Consider the following 14,471-nt stretch of genomic DNA (forward strand, 5'->3'; position numbering starts at 1 on the left):
GTAAACAATAGACGATAGGAAACATTACGGACTGTAGTCAATATAAACAGTGTAAACAATAGACGATAGGAAACATTACGGACTGTAGTCAATTTAAACAGTGTAAACAATAGACGATAGGAAACATTATGGACTGTAGTCAATATAAACAGTGTAAACAATAGACGATAGGAAACATTATGGACTGTAGTCAATATAAACAGTGTAAACAATAGACGATAGGAAACATTATGGACTGTAGTCAATATAAACAGTGTAAACAATAGACGATAGGAAACATTATGGACTGTAGTCAATATAAACAGTGTAAACAATAGACGATAGGAAATATGGACTGTAGTCAATATAAACAGTGTAAACAATAGACGATAGGAAACATTATGGACTGTAGTCAATATAAACAGTGTAAATAATAGACGATAGGAAACATTATGGACTGTAGTCAATAAAAACAGTGTAAACAATAGACGATAGGAAACATTATGGACTGTAGTCAATATAAACAGTGTAAACAATAGAGGATAGGAAACATTATGGACTGTAGTCAATATAAACAGTGTAAACAATAGACGATAGGAAACATTATGGACTGTAGTCAATATAAACAGTGTAAACAATAGACGATAGGAAACATTATGGACTGTAGTCAATATAAACAGTGTAAACAATAGACGATAGGAAACATGGACTGCAGTCAATATAAACAGTGTAAACAATAGACGATAGGAAACATTATGGACTGTAGTCAATATAAACAGTGTAAACAATAGACGATAGGAAACATGGACTGTAGTCAATATAAACAGTGTAAACAATAGACGATAGGAAACATGGACTGTATTCAATATAAACAGTGTAAACAATAGACGATAGGAAACATTATGGACTGTAGTCAATATAAACAGTGTAAACAATAGACGATAGGAAACATTATGGACTGTAGTCAATATAAACAGTGTAAACAATAGACAATAGGAAACATTATGGACTGTAGTCAATATAAACAGTGTAAACAATAGACGATAGGAAACATTATGGACTGTAGTCAATATAAACAGTGTAAACAATAGACGATAGGAAACATGGACTGCAGTCAATATAAACAGTGTAAACAATAGACGATAGGAAACATTATGGACTGTAGTCAATATAAACAGTGTAAACAATAGACGATAGGAAACATTATGGACTGTAGTCAATATAAACAGTGTAGACAATAGAGGATAGGAAACATTATGGACTGTAGTCAATATAAACAGTGTAAACAATAGACGATAGGAAACATTACGGACTGTAGTCAATTTAAACAGTGTAAACAATAGACGATAGGAAACATTATGGACTGTAGTCAATATAAACAGTGTAAACAATAGACGATAGGAAACATTACGGACTGTAGTCAATATAAACAGTGTAAACAATAGACGATAGGAAACATTACGGACTGTAGTCAATTTAAACAGTGTAAACAATAGACGATAGGAAACATTATGGACTGTAGTCAATATAAACAGTGTAAACAATAGACGATAGGAAACATTATGGACTGTAGTCAATATAAACAGTGTAAACAATAGACGATAGGAAACATTATGGACTGTAGTCAATATAAACAGTGTAAACAATAGACGATAGGAAACATTATGGACTGTAGTCAATATAAACAGTGTAAACAATAGACGATAGGAAATATGGACTGTAGTCAATATAAACAGTGTAAACAATAGACGATAGGAAACATTATGGACTGTAGTCAATATAAACAGTGTAAATAATAGACGATAGGAAACATTATGGACTGTAGTCAATAAAAACAGTGTAAACAATAGACGATAGGAAACATTATGGACTGTAGTCAATATAAACAGTGTAAACAATAGAGGATAGGAAACATTATGGACTGTAGTCAATATAAACAGTGTAAACAATAGACGATAGGAAACATTATGGACTGTAGTCAATATAAACAGTGTAAACAATAGACGATAGGAAACATTATGGACTGTAGTCAATATAAACAGTGTAAACAATAGACGATAGGAAACATGGACTGCAGTCAATATAAACAGTGTAAACAATAGACGATAGGAAACATTATGGACTGTAGTCAATATAAACAGTGTAAACAATAGACGATAGGAAACATGGACTGTAGTCAATATAAACAGTGTAAACAATAGACGATAGGAAACATGGACTGTATTCAATATAAACAGTGTAAACAATAGACGATAGGAAACATTATGGACTGTAGTCAATATAAACAGTGTAAACAATAGACGATAGGAAACATGGACTGTAGTCAATATAAACAGTGTAAACAATAGACGATAGGAAACATTATGGACTGTAGTCAATATAAACAGTGTAAACAATAGACAATAGGAAACATTATGGACTGTAGTCAATATAAACAGTGTAAACAATAGACGATAGGAAACATTATGGACTGTAGTCAATATAAACAGTGTAAACAATAGACGATAGGAAACATTATGGAATGCAGTCAATATAAACAGTGTAAACAATAGACGATAGGAAACATTATGGACTGTAGTCAATATAAACAGTGTAAACAATAGACAATAGGAAACATTATGGACTGTAGTCAATATAAACAGTGTAGACAATAGAGGATAGGAAACATTATGGACTGTAGTCAATATAAACAGTGTAAACAATAGACGATAGGAAACATTACGGACTGTAGTCAATATAAACAGTGTAAACAATAGACGATAGGAAACATTGTGGACTGTAGTCAATATACACAGTGTAAACAATAGACGATAGGAAACATTATGGACTGTAGTCAATATAAACAGTGTAAACAATAGACGATAGGAAACATGGACTGTAGTCAATATAAACAGTGTAAACAATAGACGATAGGAAACATTATGGACTGTAGTCAATATAAACAGTGTAAACAATAGACGATAGGAAACATTACGGACTGTAGTCAATATAAACAGTGTAAACAATAGACGATAGGAAACATTATGGACTGTAGTCAATATAAACAGTGTAAACAATAGACGATAGGAAACATGGACTGTAGTCAATATAAACAGTGTAAACAATAGACGATAGGAAACATGGACTGTAGTCAATATAAACAGTGTAAACAATAGACGATAGGAAACATTATGGACTGTAGTCAATATAAACAGTGTAAACAATAGACGATAGGAAACATTATGGACTGTAGTCAATATAAACAGTGTAAACAATAGACGATAGGAAACATTATGGACTGTAGTCAATATAAACAGTGTAAACAATAGACGATAGGAAACATTATGGACTGTAGTCATTATAAACAGTGTAAACAATAGACAATAGGAAACATTATGGACTGTAGTCAATATAAACAGTGTAAACAATAGACGATAGGAAACATTATGGACTGTAGTCAATATAAACAGTGTAAACAATAGACGATAGGAAACATTATGGACTGCAGTCAATATAAACAGTGTAAACAATAGACGATAGGAAACATTATGGACTGTAGTCAATATAAACAGTGTAAACAATAGACGATAGGAAACATTATGGACTGTAGTCAATATAAACAGTGTAGACAATAGAGGATAGGAAACATTATGGACTGTAGTCAATATAAACAGTGTAAACAATAGACGATAGGAAACATTACAGACTGTAGTCAATATAAACAGTGTAAACAATAGACGATAGGAAACATTATGGACTGTAGTCAATATAAACAGTGTAAACAATAGACGATAGGAAACATTATGGACTGTAGTCAATATAAACAGTGTAAACAATAGACGATAGGAAACATGGACTGTAGTCAATATAAACAGTGTAAACAATAGACAATAGGAAACATTATGGACTGTAGTCAATATAAACAGTGTAAACAATAGACGATAGGAAACATTATGGACTGTAGTCAATATAAACAGTGTAAACAATAGACAATAGGAAACATTATGGACTGTAGTCAATATAAACAGTGTAAACAATAGACGATAGGAAACATTATGGACTGTAGTCAATATAAACAGTGTAAACAATAGACAATAGGAAACATTATGGACTGTAGTCAATATAAACAGTGTAAACAATAGACGATAGGAAACATTATGGACTGTAGTCAATATAAACAGTGTAAACAATAGACGATAGGAAACATTATGGACTGTAGTCAATATAAACAGTGTAAACAATAGACGATAGGAAACATGGACTGTAGTCAATATAAACAGTGTAAACAATAGACGATAGGAAACATTATGGACTGTAGTCAATATAAACAGTGTAAATAATAGACGATAGGAAACATTATGGACTGTAGTCAATATAAACAGTGTAAACAATAGACGATAGGAAACATTATGGACTGTAGTCAATATAAACAGTGTAAACAATAGAGGATAGGAAACATTATGGACTGTAGTCAATATAAACAGTGTAAACAATAGACGATAGGAAACATGGATTGTAGTCAATATAAACAGTGTAAACAATAGAGGATAGGAAACATTATGGACTGTAGTCAATATAAACAGTGTAAACAATAGACAATAGGAAACATTATGGACTGTAGTCAATATAAACAGTGTAAACAATAGACGATAGGAAACATTATGGACTGTAGTTAATATAAACAGTGTAAACAATAGACGATAGGAAACATTATGGACTGTAGTCTATATAAACAGTGTAAACAATAGAGGATAGGAAACATTATGGACTGTAGTCAATATAAACAGTGTAAACAATAGACGATAGGAAACATTATGGACTGTAGTCAATATAAACAGTGTAAACAATAGACGATAGGAAACATTATGGACTGTAGTCAATATAAACAGTGTAAACAATAGAGGATAGGAAACATTATGGACTGTAGTCAATATAAACAGTGTAAACAATAGACGATAGGAAACATTATGGACTGTAGTCAATATAAACAGTGTAAATAATAGACGATAGGAAACATTATGGACTGTAGTCAATATAAACAGTGTAAACAATAGACGATAGGAAACATTATGGACTGTAGTCAATATAAACAGTGTAAACAATAGAGGATAGGAAACATTATGGACTGTAGTCAATATAAACAGTGTAAACAATAGACGATAGGAAACATTATGGATTGTAGTCAATATAAACAGTGTAAACAATAGAGGATAGGAAACATTATGGACTGTAGTCAATATAAACAGTGTAAACAATAGACAATAGGAAACATTATGGACTGTAGTCAATATAAACAGTGTAAACAATAGACGATAGGAAACATTATGGACTGTAGTTAATATAAACAGTGTAAACAATAGACGATAGGAAACATTATGGACTGTAGTCTATATAAACAGTGTAAACAATAGAGGATAGGAAACATTATGGACTGTAGTCAATATAAACAGTGTAAACAATAGAGGATAGGAAACATTTTGGACTGTAGTCAATATAAACAGTGTAAACAATAGACGATAGGAAACATTTTGGACTGTAGTCAATATAAACAGTGTAAACAATAGAGGATAGGAAACATTTTGGACTGTAGTCAATATAAACAGTGTAAACAATAGACGATAGGAAACATTATGGACTGTAGTCAATATAAACAGTGTAAACAATAGACGATAGGAAACATTATGGACTGTAGTCAATATAAACAGTGTAAACAATAGACGATAGGAAACATGGACTGTAGTCAATATAAACAGTGTAAACAATAGACGATAGGAAACATAATGGACTGTAGTCAATATAAACAGTGTAAACAATAGAGGATAGGAAACATTATGGACTGTAGTCAATATAAACAGTGTAAACAATAGACTATAGGAAACATTATGGACTGTAGTCAATATAAACAGTGTAAACAATAGAGGATAGGAAACATTATGGACTGTAGTCAATATAAACAGTGTAAACAATAGACTATAGGAAACATGGACTGTAGTCAATATAAACAGTGTAAACAATAGACGATAGGAAACATTATGGACTGTAGTCAATATAAACAGTGTAAACAATAGACGATAGGAAACATTATGGACTGTAGTCAATATAAACAGTGTAAACAATAGAGGATAGGAAACATTATGGACTGTAGTCAATATAAACAGTGTAAACAATAGAGGATAGGAAACATGGACTGTAGTCAATATAAACAGTGTAAACAATAGACGATAGGAAACATTATAGACTGTACTCAATATAAACAGTGTAAACAATAGAGGATAGGAAACATTATGGACTGTAGTCAATATAAACAGTGTAAACAATAGACGATAGGAAACATTATGGACTGTAGTCAATATAAACAGTGTAAACAATAGACTATAGGAAACATGGACTGTAGTCAATATAAACAGTGTAAACAATAGACGATAGGAAACATTATGGACTGTAGTCAATATAAACAGTGTAAACAATAGACGATAGGAAACATTATGGACTGTAGTCAATATAAACAGTGTAAACAATAGAGGATAGGAAACATTATGGACTGTAGTCAATATAAACAGTGTAAACAATAGAGGATAGGAAACATGGACTGTAGTCAATATAAACAGTGTAAACAATAGACGATAGGAAACATTATAGACTGTACTCAATATAAACAGTGTAAACAATAGAGGATAGGAAACATTATGGACTGTAGTCAATATAAACAGTGTAAACAATAGACGATAGGAAACATTATAGACTGTACTCAATATAAACAGTGTAAACAATAGACGATAGGAAACATTATGGACTGTAGTCAATATAAACAGTGTAAACAATAGACGATAGGAAACATTATGGACTGTAGTCAATATAAACAGTGTAAACAATAGACGATAGGAAACATTATGGACTGTAGTCAATATAAACAGTGTAAACAATAGACGATAGGAAATATGGACTGTAGTCAATATAAACAGTGTAAACAATAGACGATAGGAAACATTATGGACTGTAGTCAATATAAACAGTGTAAATAATAGACGATAGGAAACATTATGGACTGTAGTCAATAAAAACAGTGTAAACAATAGACGATAGGAAACATTATGGACTGTAGTCAATATAAACAGTGTAAACAATAGACGATAGGAAACATTATGGACTGTAGTCAATATAAACAGTGTAAACAATAGACGATAGGAAACATTATGGACTGTAGTCAATATAAACAGTGTAAACAATAGACGATAGGAAACATTATGGACTGTAGTCAATATAAACAGTGTAAACAATAGACGATAGGAAACATGGACTGTAGTCAATATAAACAGTGTAAACAATAGACGATAGGAAACATTATGGACTGTAGTCAATATAAACAGTGTAAACAATAGACGATAGGAAACATGGACTGTAGTCAATATAAACAGTGTAAACAATAGACGATAGGAAACATGGACTGTATTCAATATAAACAGTGTAAACAATAGACGATAGGAAACATTATGGACTGTAGTCAATATAAACAGTGTAAACAATAGACGATAGGAAACATGGACTGTAGTCAATATAAACAGTGTAAACAATAGACGATAGGAAACATTATGGACTGTAGTCAATATAAACAGTGTAAACAATAGACAATAGGAAACATTATGGACTGTAGTCAATATAAACAGTGTAAACAATAGACGATAGGAAACATTATGGACTGTAGTCAATATAAACAGTGTAAACAATAGACGATAGGAAACATTATGGAATGCAGTCAATATAAACAGTGTAAACAATAGACGATAGGAAACATTATGGACTGTAGTCAATATAAACAGTGTAAACAATAGACAATAGGAAACATTATGGACTGTAGTCAATATAAACAGTGTAGACAATAGAGGATAGGAAACATTATGGACTGTAGTCAATATAAACAGTGTAAACAATAGACGATAGGAAACATTACGGACTGTAGTCAATATAAACAGTGTAAACAATAGACGATAGGAAACATTGTGGACTGTAGTCAATATACACAGTGTAAACAATAGACGATAGGAAACATTATGGACTGTAGTCAATATAAACAGTGTAAACAATAGACGATAGGAAACATGGACTGTAGTCAATATAAACAGTGTAAACAATAGACGATAGGAAACATTATGGACTGTAGTCAATATAAACAGTGTAAACAATAGACGATAGGAAACATTACGGACTGTAGTCAATATAAACAGTGTAAACAATAGACGATAGGAAACATTATGGACTGTAGTCAATATAAACAGTGTAAACAATAGACGATAGGAAACATGGACTGTAGTCAATATAAACAGTGTAAACAATAGACGATAGGAAACATGGACTGTAGTCAATATAAACAGTGTAAACAATAGACGATAGGAAACATTATGGACTGTAGTCAATATAAACAGTGTAAACAATAGACGATAGGAAACATTATGGACTGTAGTCAATATAAACAGTGTAAACAATAGACGATAGGAAACATTATGGACTGTAGTCAATATAAACAGTGTAAACAATAGACGATAGGAAACATTATGGACTGTAGTCATTATAAACAGTGTAAACAATAGACAATAGGAAACATTATGGACTGTAGTCAATATAAACAGTGTAAACAATAGACGATAGGAAACATTATGGACTGTAGTCAATATAAACAGTGTAAACAATAGACGATAGGAAACATTATGGACTGCAGTCAATATAAACAGTGTAAACAATAGACGATAGGAAACATTATGGACTGTAGTCAATATAAACAGTGTAAACAATAGACGATAGGAAACATTATGGACTGTAGTCAATATAAACAGTGTAGACAATAGAGGATAGGAAACATTATGGACTGTAGTCAATATAAACAGTGTAAACAATAGACGATAGGAAACATTACAGACTGTAGTCAATATAAACAGTGTAAACAATAGACGATAGGAAACATTATGGACTGTAGTCAATATAAACAGTGTAAACAATAGACGATAGGAAACATTATGGACTGTAGTCAATATAAACAGTGTAAACAATAGACGATAGGAAACATGGACTGTAGTCAATATAAACAGTGTAAACAATAGACAATAGGAAACATTATGGACTGTAGTCAATATAAACAGTGTAAACAATAGACGATAGGAAACATTATGGACTGTAGTCAATATAAACAGTGTAAACAATAGACAATAGGAAACATTATGGACTGTAGTCAATATAAACAGTGTAAACAATAGACGATAGGAAACATTATGGACTGTAGTCAATATAAACAGTGTAAACAATAGACAATAGGAAACATTATGGACTGTAGTCAATATAAACAGTGTAAACAATAGACGATAGGAAACATTATGGACTGTAGTCAATATAAACAGTGTAAACAATAGACGATAGGAAACATTATGGACTGTAGTCAATATAAACAGTGTAAACAATAGACGATAGGAAACATGGACTGTAGTCAATATAAACAGTGTAAACAATAGACGATAGGAAACATTATGGACTGTAGTCAATATAAACAGTGTAAACAATAGAGGATAGGAAACATTATGGACTGTAGTCAATATAAACAGTGTAAACAATAGACGATAGGAAACATTATGGATTGTAGTCAATATAAACAGTGTAAACAATAGAGGATAGGAAACATTATGGACTGTAGTCAATATAAACAGTGTAAACAATAGACAATAGGAAACATTATGGACTGTAGTCAATATAAACAGTGTAAACAATAGACGATAGGAAACATTATGGACTGTAGTCAATATAAACAGTGTAAACAATAGAGGATAGGAAACATTATGGACTGTAGTCAATATAAACAGTGTAAACAATAGACGATAGGAAACATTATGGACTGTAGTCAATATAAACAGTGTAAATAATAGACGATAGGAAACATTATGGACTGTAGTCAATATAAACAGTGTAAACAATAGACGATAGGAAACATTATGGACTGTAGTCAATATAAACAGTGTAAACAATAGAGGATAGGAAACATTATGGACTGTAGTCAATATAAACAGTGTAAACAATAGACGATAGGAAACATTATGGATTGTAGTCAATATAAACAGTGTAAACAATAGAGGATAGGAAACATTATGGACTGTAGTCAATATAAACAGTGTAAACAATAGACAATAGGAAACATTATGGACTGTAGTCAATATAAACAGTGTAAACAATAGACGATAGGAAACATTATGGACTGTAGTCTATATAAACAGTGTAAACAATAGAGGATAGGAAACATTATGGACTGTAGTCAATATAAACAGTGTAAACAATAGAGGATAGGAAACATTTTGGACTGTAGTCAATATAAACAGTGTAAACAATAGACGATAGGAAACATTATGGACTGTAGTCAATATAAACAGTGTAAACAATAGACGATAGGAAACATTATGGACTGTAGTCAATATAAACAGTGTAAACAATAGACGATAGGAAACATGGACTGTAGTCAATATAAACAGTGTAAACAATAGACGATAGGAAACATAATGGACTGTAGTCAATATAAACAGTGTAAACAATAGAGGATAGGAAACATTATGGACTGTAGTCAATATAAACAGTGTAAACAATAGACTATAGGAAACATTATGGACTGTAGTCAATATAAACAGTGTAAACAATAGAGGATAGGAAACATTATGGACTGTAGTCAATATAAACAGTGTAAACAATAGACTATAGGAAACATGGACTGTAGTCAATATAAACAGTGTAAACAATAGACGATAGGAAACATTATGGACTGTAGTCAATATAAACAGTGTAAACAATAGACGATAGGAAACATTATGGACTGTAGTCAATATAAACAGTGTAAACAATAGAGGATAGGAAACATTATGGACTGTAGTCAATATAAACAGTGTAAACAATAGAGGATAGGAAACATGGACTGTAGTCAATATAAACAGTGTAAACAATAGACGATAGGAAACATTATAGACTGTACTCAATATAAACAGTGTAAACAATAGAGGATAGGAAACATTATGAACTGTAGTCAATATAAACAGTGTAAACAATAGAGGATAGGAAACATTATGGACTGTAGTCAATATAAACAGTGTAAACAATAGACGATAGGAAACATTATAGACTGTACTCAATATAAACAGTGTAAACAATAGACGATAGGAAACATTATGGACTGTAGTCAATATAAACAGTGTAAACAATAGACGATAGGAAACATTATGGACTGTAGTCAATATAAACAGTGTAAACAATAGACGATAGGAAACATTATGGACTGTAGTCAATATAAACAGTGTAAACAATAGACGATTGGAAACATTATGGACTGTAGTCAATATAAACAGTGTAAACAATAGACGATAGGAAACATTATGGACTGTAGTCAATATAAACAGTGTAAACAATAGACGATAGGAAACATTATGGACTGTAGTCAATATAAACAGTGTAAACAATAGACGATAGGAAACATTATGGACTGTAGTCAATATAAACAGTGTAAACAATAGACGATAGGAAACATTATGGACTGTAGTCAATATAAACAGTGTAAACAATAGACGATAGGAAACATTATGGACTGTAGTCAATATAAACAGTGTAAACAATAGACGATAGGAAACATGGACTGTAGTCAATATAAACAGTGTAAACAATAGACGATAGGAAACATTATGGACTGTAGTCAATATAAACAGTGTAAACAATAGACGATAGGAAACATTATGGACTGTAGTCAATATAAACAGTGTAAACAATAGACGATAGGAAACATTATGGACTGTAGTCAATATAAACAGTGTAAACAATAGACAATAGGAAACATTATGGACTGTAGTCAATATAAACAGTGTAAACAATAGAGGATAGGAAACATTATGGACTGTAGTCAATATAAACAATGTAAACAATAGACGATAGGAAACATTATGGACTGTAGTCAATATAAACAGTGTAAACAATAGACGATAGGAAACATTATGGACTGTAGTCAATATAAACAGTGTAAACAATAGACGATAGGAAACATTATGGACTGTAGTCAATATAAACAGTGTAAACAATAGACGATAGGAAACATTATGGACTGTAGTCAATATAAACAGTGTAAACAATAGACGATAGGAAACATTATGGACTGTAGTCAATATAAACAGTGTAAACAATAGACGATAGGAAACATTATGGACTGTAGTCAATATAAACAGTGTAAACAATAGACGATAGGAAACATTATGGACTGTAGTCAATATAAACAGTGTAAACAATAGACGATAGGAAACATTATGGACTGTAGTCAATATAAACAGTGTAAACAATAGACAATAGGAAACATTATGGACTGTAGTCAATAGTTGTGTTCACGTTACACGAAGTACGGGCTAAGATTTAAGCTGATTTAGGCTTATCATTTAGGCACAGGGAGGGCCAGTCGTTAGCACAGGCTAAGGGGTGCCATTAGTCGGTGACCTTTGGTAAGCCGCTATTTATGAACGAAAAATGGATGACGCACAAGGTTCTATTTCTGCTGCTGGCATGTTTCGTTCTAATTTTGAAGCGACGTGCATAGGAACGCGAGAGAAGATGAACCCAACTTATTTGGATGCACATAAACAGTATACAACAGGCGTAACAGAATACAGAGTTTTATTAATGCATGTCGTAGACAGCGAACCAAATATATTTTGTCTACGATTGGAGCTGCTGTACGCTCTACTACAGTGACCCGATTAGTGTGGAAGCGAGCGCGGAGTCATGACTGGTGAAATAGTGTCGTTATACGAACATGGGACAATTTTCACACCCAAAGGTCGCCGCAGAGGGCTTCGCGCATACTTCGTTAGCCCGTGCTAAGGTCTACACCGCGTCTTAAATTCGGATCAGATTTAACCCGTATTTAGCATTCCTTAGCCTGTGCTAAGCGTTCACGCACGTTTTCTTAGCACGGGCTAAGGAATTTGACCTCTTAGCCCGTGCTAAGGAGCTGTGCGTGAACGCAACTATTATAAACAGTGTAAACAATAGACGATAGGAAACATTATGGACTGTAGTCAATATAAACAGTTTGAAACATTGTTAAAAAGTATTGAATGTAAACTATGAAATACTATCGACAGTAAAAAAGAATATTGACAGCAAGAAATGATGTAGACGATTGGAAACAGTGTATCTATTTTACAGTGCATTACATAGTAGTCTTAATAGAGCTATAATCTATAGCATCATGCAGTCTCTCTATCTCAGTTTCATACCTACAACAACTTTTCTTAGATTTAAAACTAGAAATCACCTTTTTCAGGTGGAATTAATTATTTTCTCATGTGATAGCTTTTACATTATAATACCAACCACTACCCATTATTGAAAAGCACATTCTCATTAATCAATCTGTTCCATGTGCAGCCCTGTTATCAGATGATAACTAGACAGTTCTTATATAGCCCTGTTCTTAAGGTCAATTCACAAACAGACAATCAAATAATGCATTTGAATCATCAATATCCAATGTTTTTTCATATCTGTATGGATTTTATTTACAACTAACCCAACAGGAATTGTTAACGTTCAAAAATCATGGTCATTTTCACTTGTAAAATCACTGAGCGTGTTTGTGTAATTTGTTTGTTGAACGTTTTAGACATACTTAAAATACAAGCATTAACCTCACGCTACTACACAGCACTTTTACCTCAAGCTACGTATATTCAATTTTGGTTTATCATAATTGGTATAAAGTTCAACGAACTGTCCATTTTTGCATAATACCAGGGCTTGGACAGAGATGTTTACTGAATAATAATGGACAGTGTGACATTTTTCCTAATTGATGCATTTTCTGAGAATAGTGTCATATCGATCACTAATGGATACATTATGGTGCTAGTTGATGATTGAGTTCATTTCAGCATGTGAATGGTATAAACACTAATACAAAAGAATGGTTTTATTAATAACTATAACATTTTTTCAATAATATATCTTCTTCTGTCATTTGGGAGATGCATGTCCAATTTAATAAAAAATGTAAAATCTTGAGTTTTCTGTTATTAAGGTTGAATGTAGATTGGGAAACAAGCCTGCATGATGTAAAGACTTACTTCCTCTTCTATTTACAAGGGAATGCAACAAACATGTATTTGATATCCTGCTAGATAAGTCACACACACTATAGTGTGGATATTGTATGCCCTTTGCTCATCAACCCTTGAAATCAGTCCACTCACAGCATCTGTTGCATGTGAATTGCGTTCACCAATGTCCAGACAAACTGAACACCTGAATATTCCACAACTGTTTAACAGTGAATGATATATGAATTTATCTAAAATTAGATTCATATTCAGGTTAATTTTTTTGAGTATAAGATTCTAAAAAGTTCACTTTATTTTTTCTTTTATTGTTTGGTACCAGCAAAAGCTGTTATTTTCATCACAAAACAAAATAAATTTATTTAATCTGTCGGTGAAACAAACAACATTCAATTTGTGTCTTGA

General features: G+C 32.1%; 1 protein-coding gene across 3 annotated transcripts in view; it reads left to right on the forward strand.

The window, feature by feature from the left end:
* Positions 1-14,471, forward strand: part of LOC102804126 (myoferlin-like) — a 79,894-nt gene that overhangs the window by 41,452 nt on the left and 23,971 nt on the right. The window lies entirely within an intron of this gene.

Source organism: Saccoglossus kowalevskii, chromosome 10 (genome assembly GCF_978046115.1).
Source record: "Saccoglossus kowalevskii chromosome 10, keSacKowa6.1, whole genome shotgun sequence".
NCBI classification, from domain to species: Eukaryota; Metazoa; Hemichordata; class Enteropneusta; family Harrimaniidae; genus Saccoglossus; species Saccoglossus kowalevskii.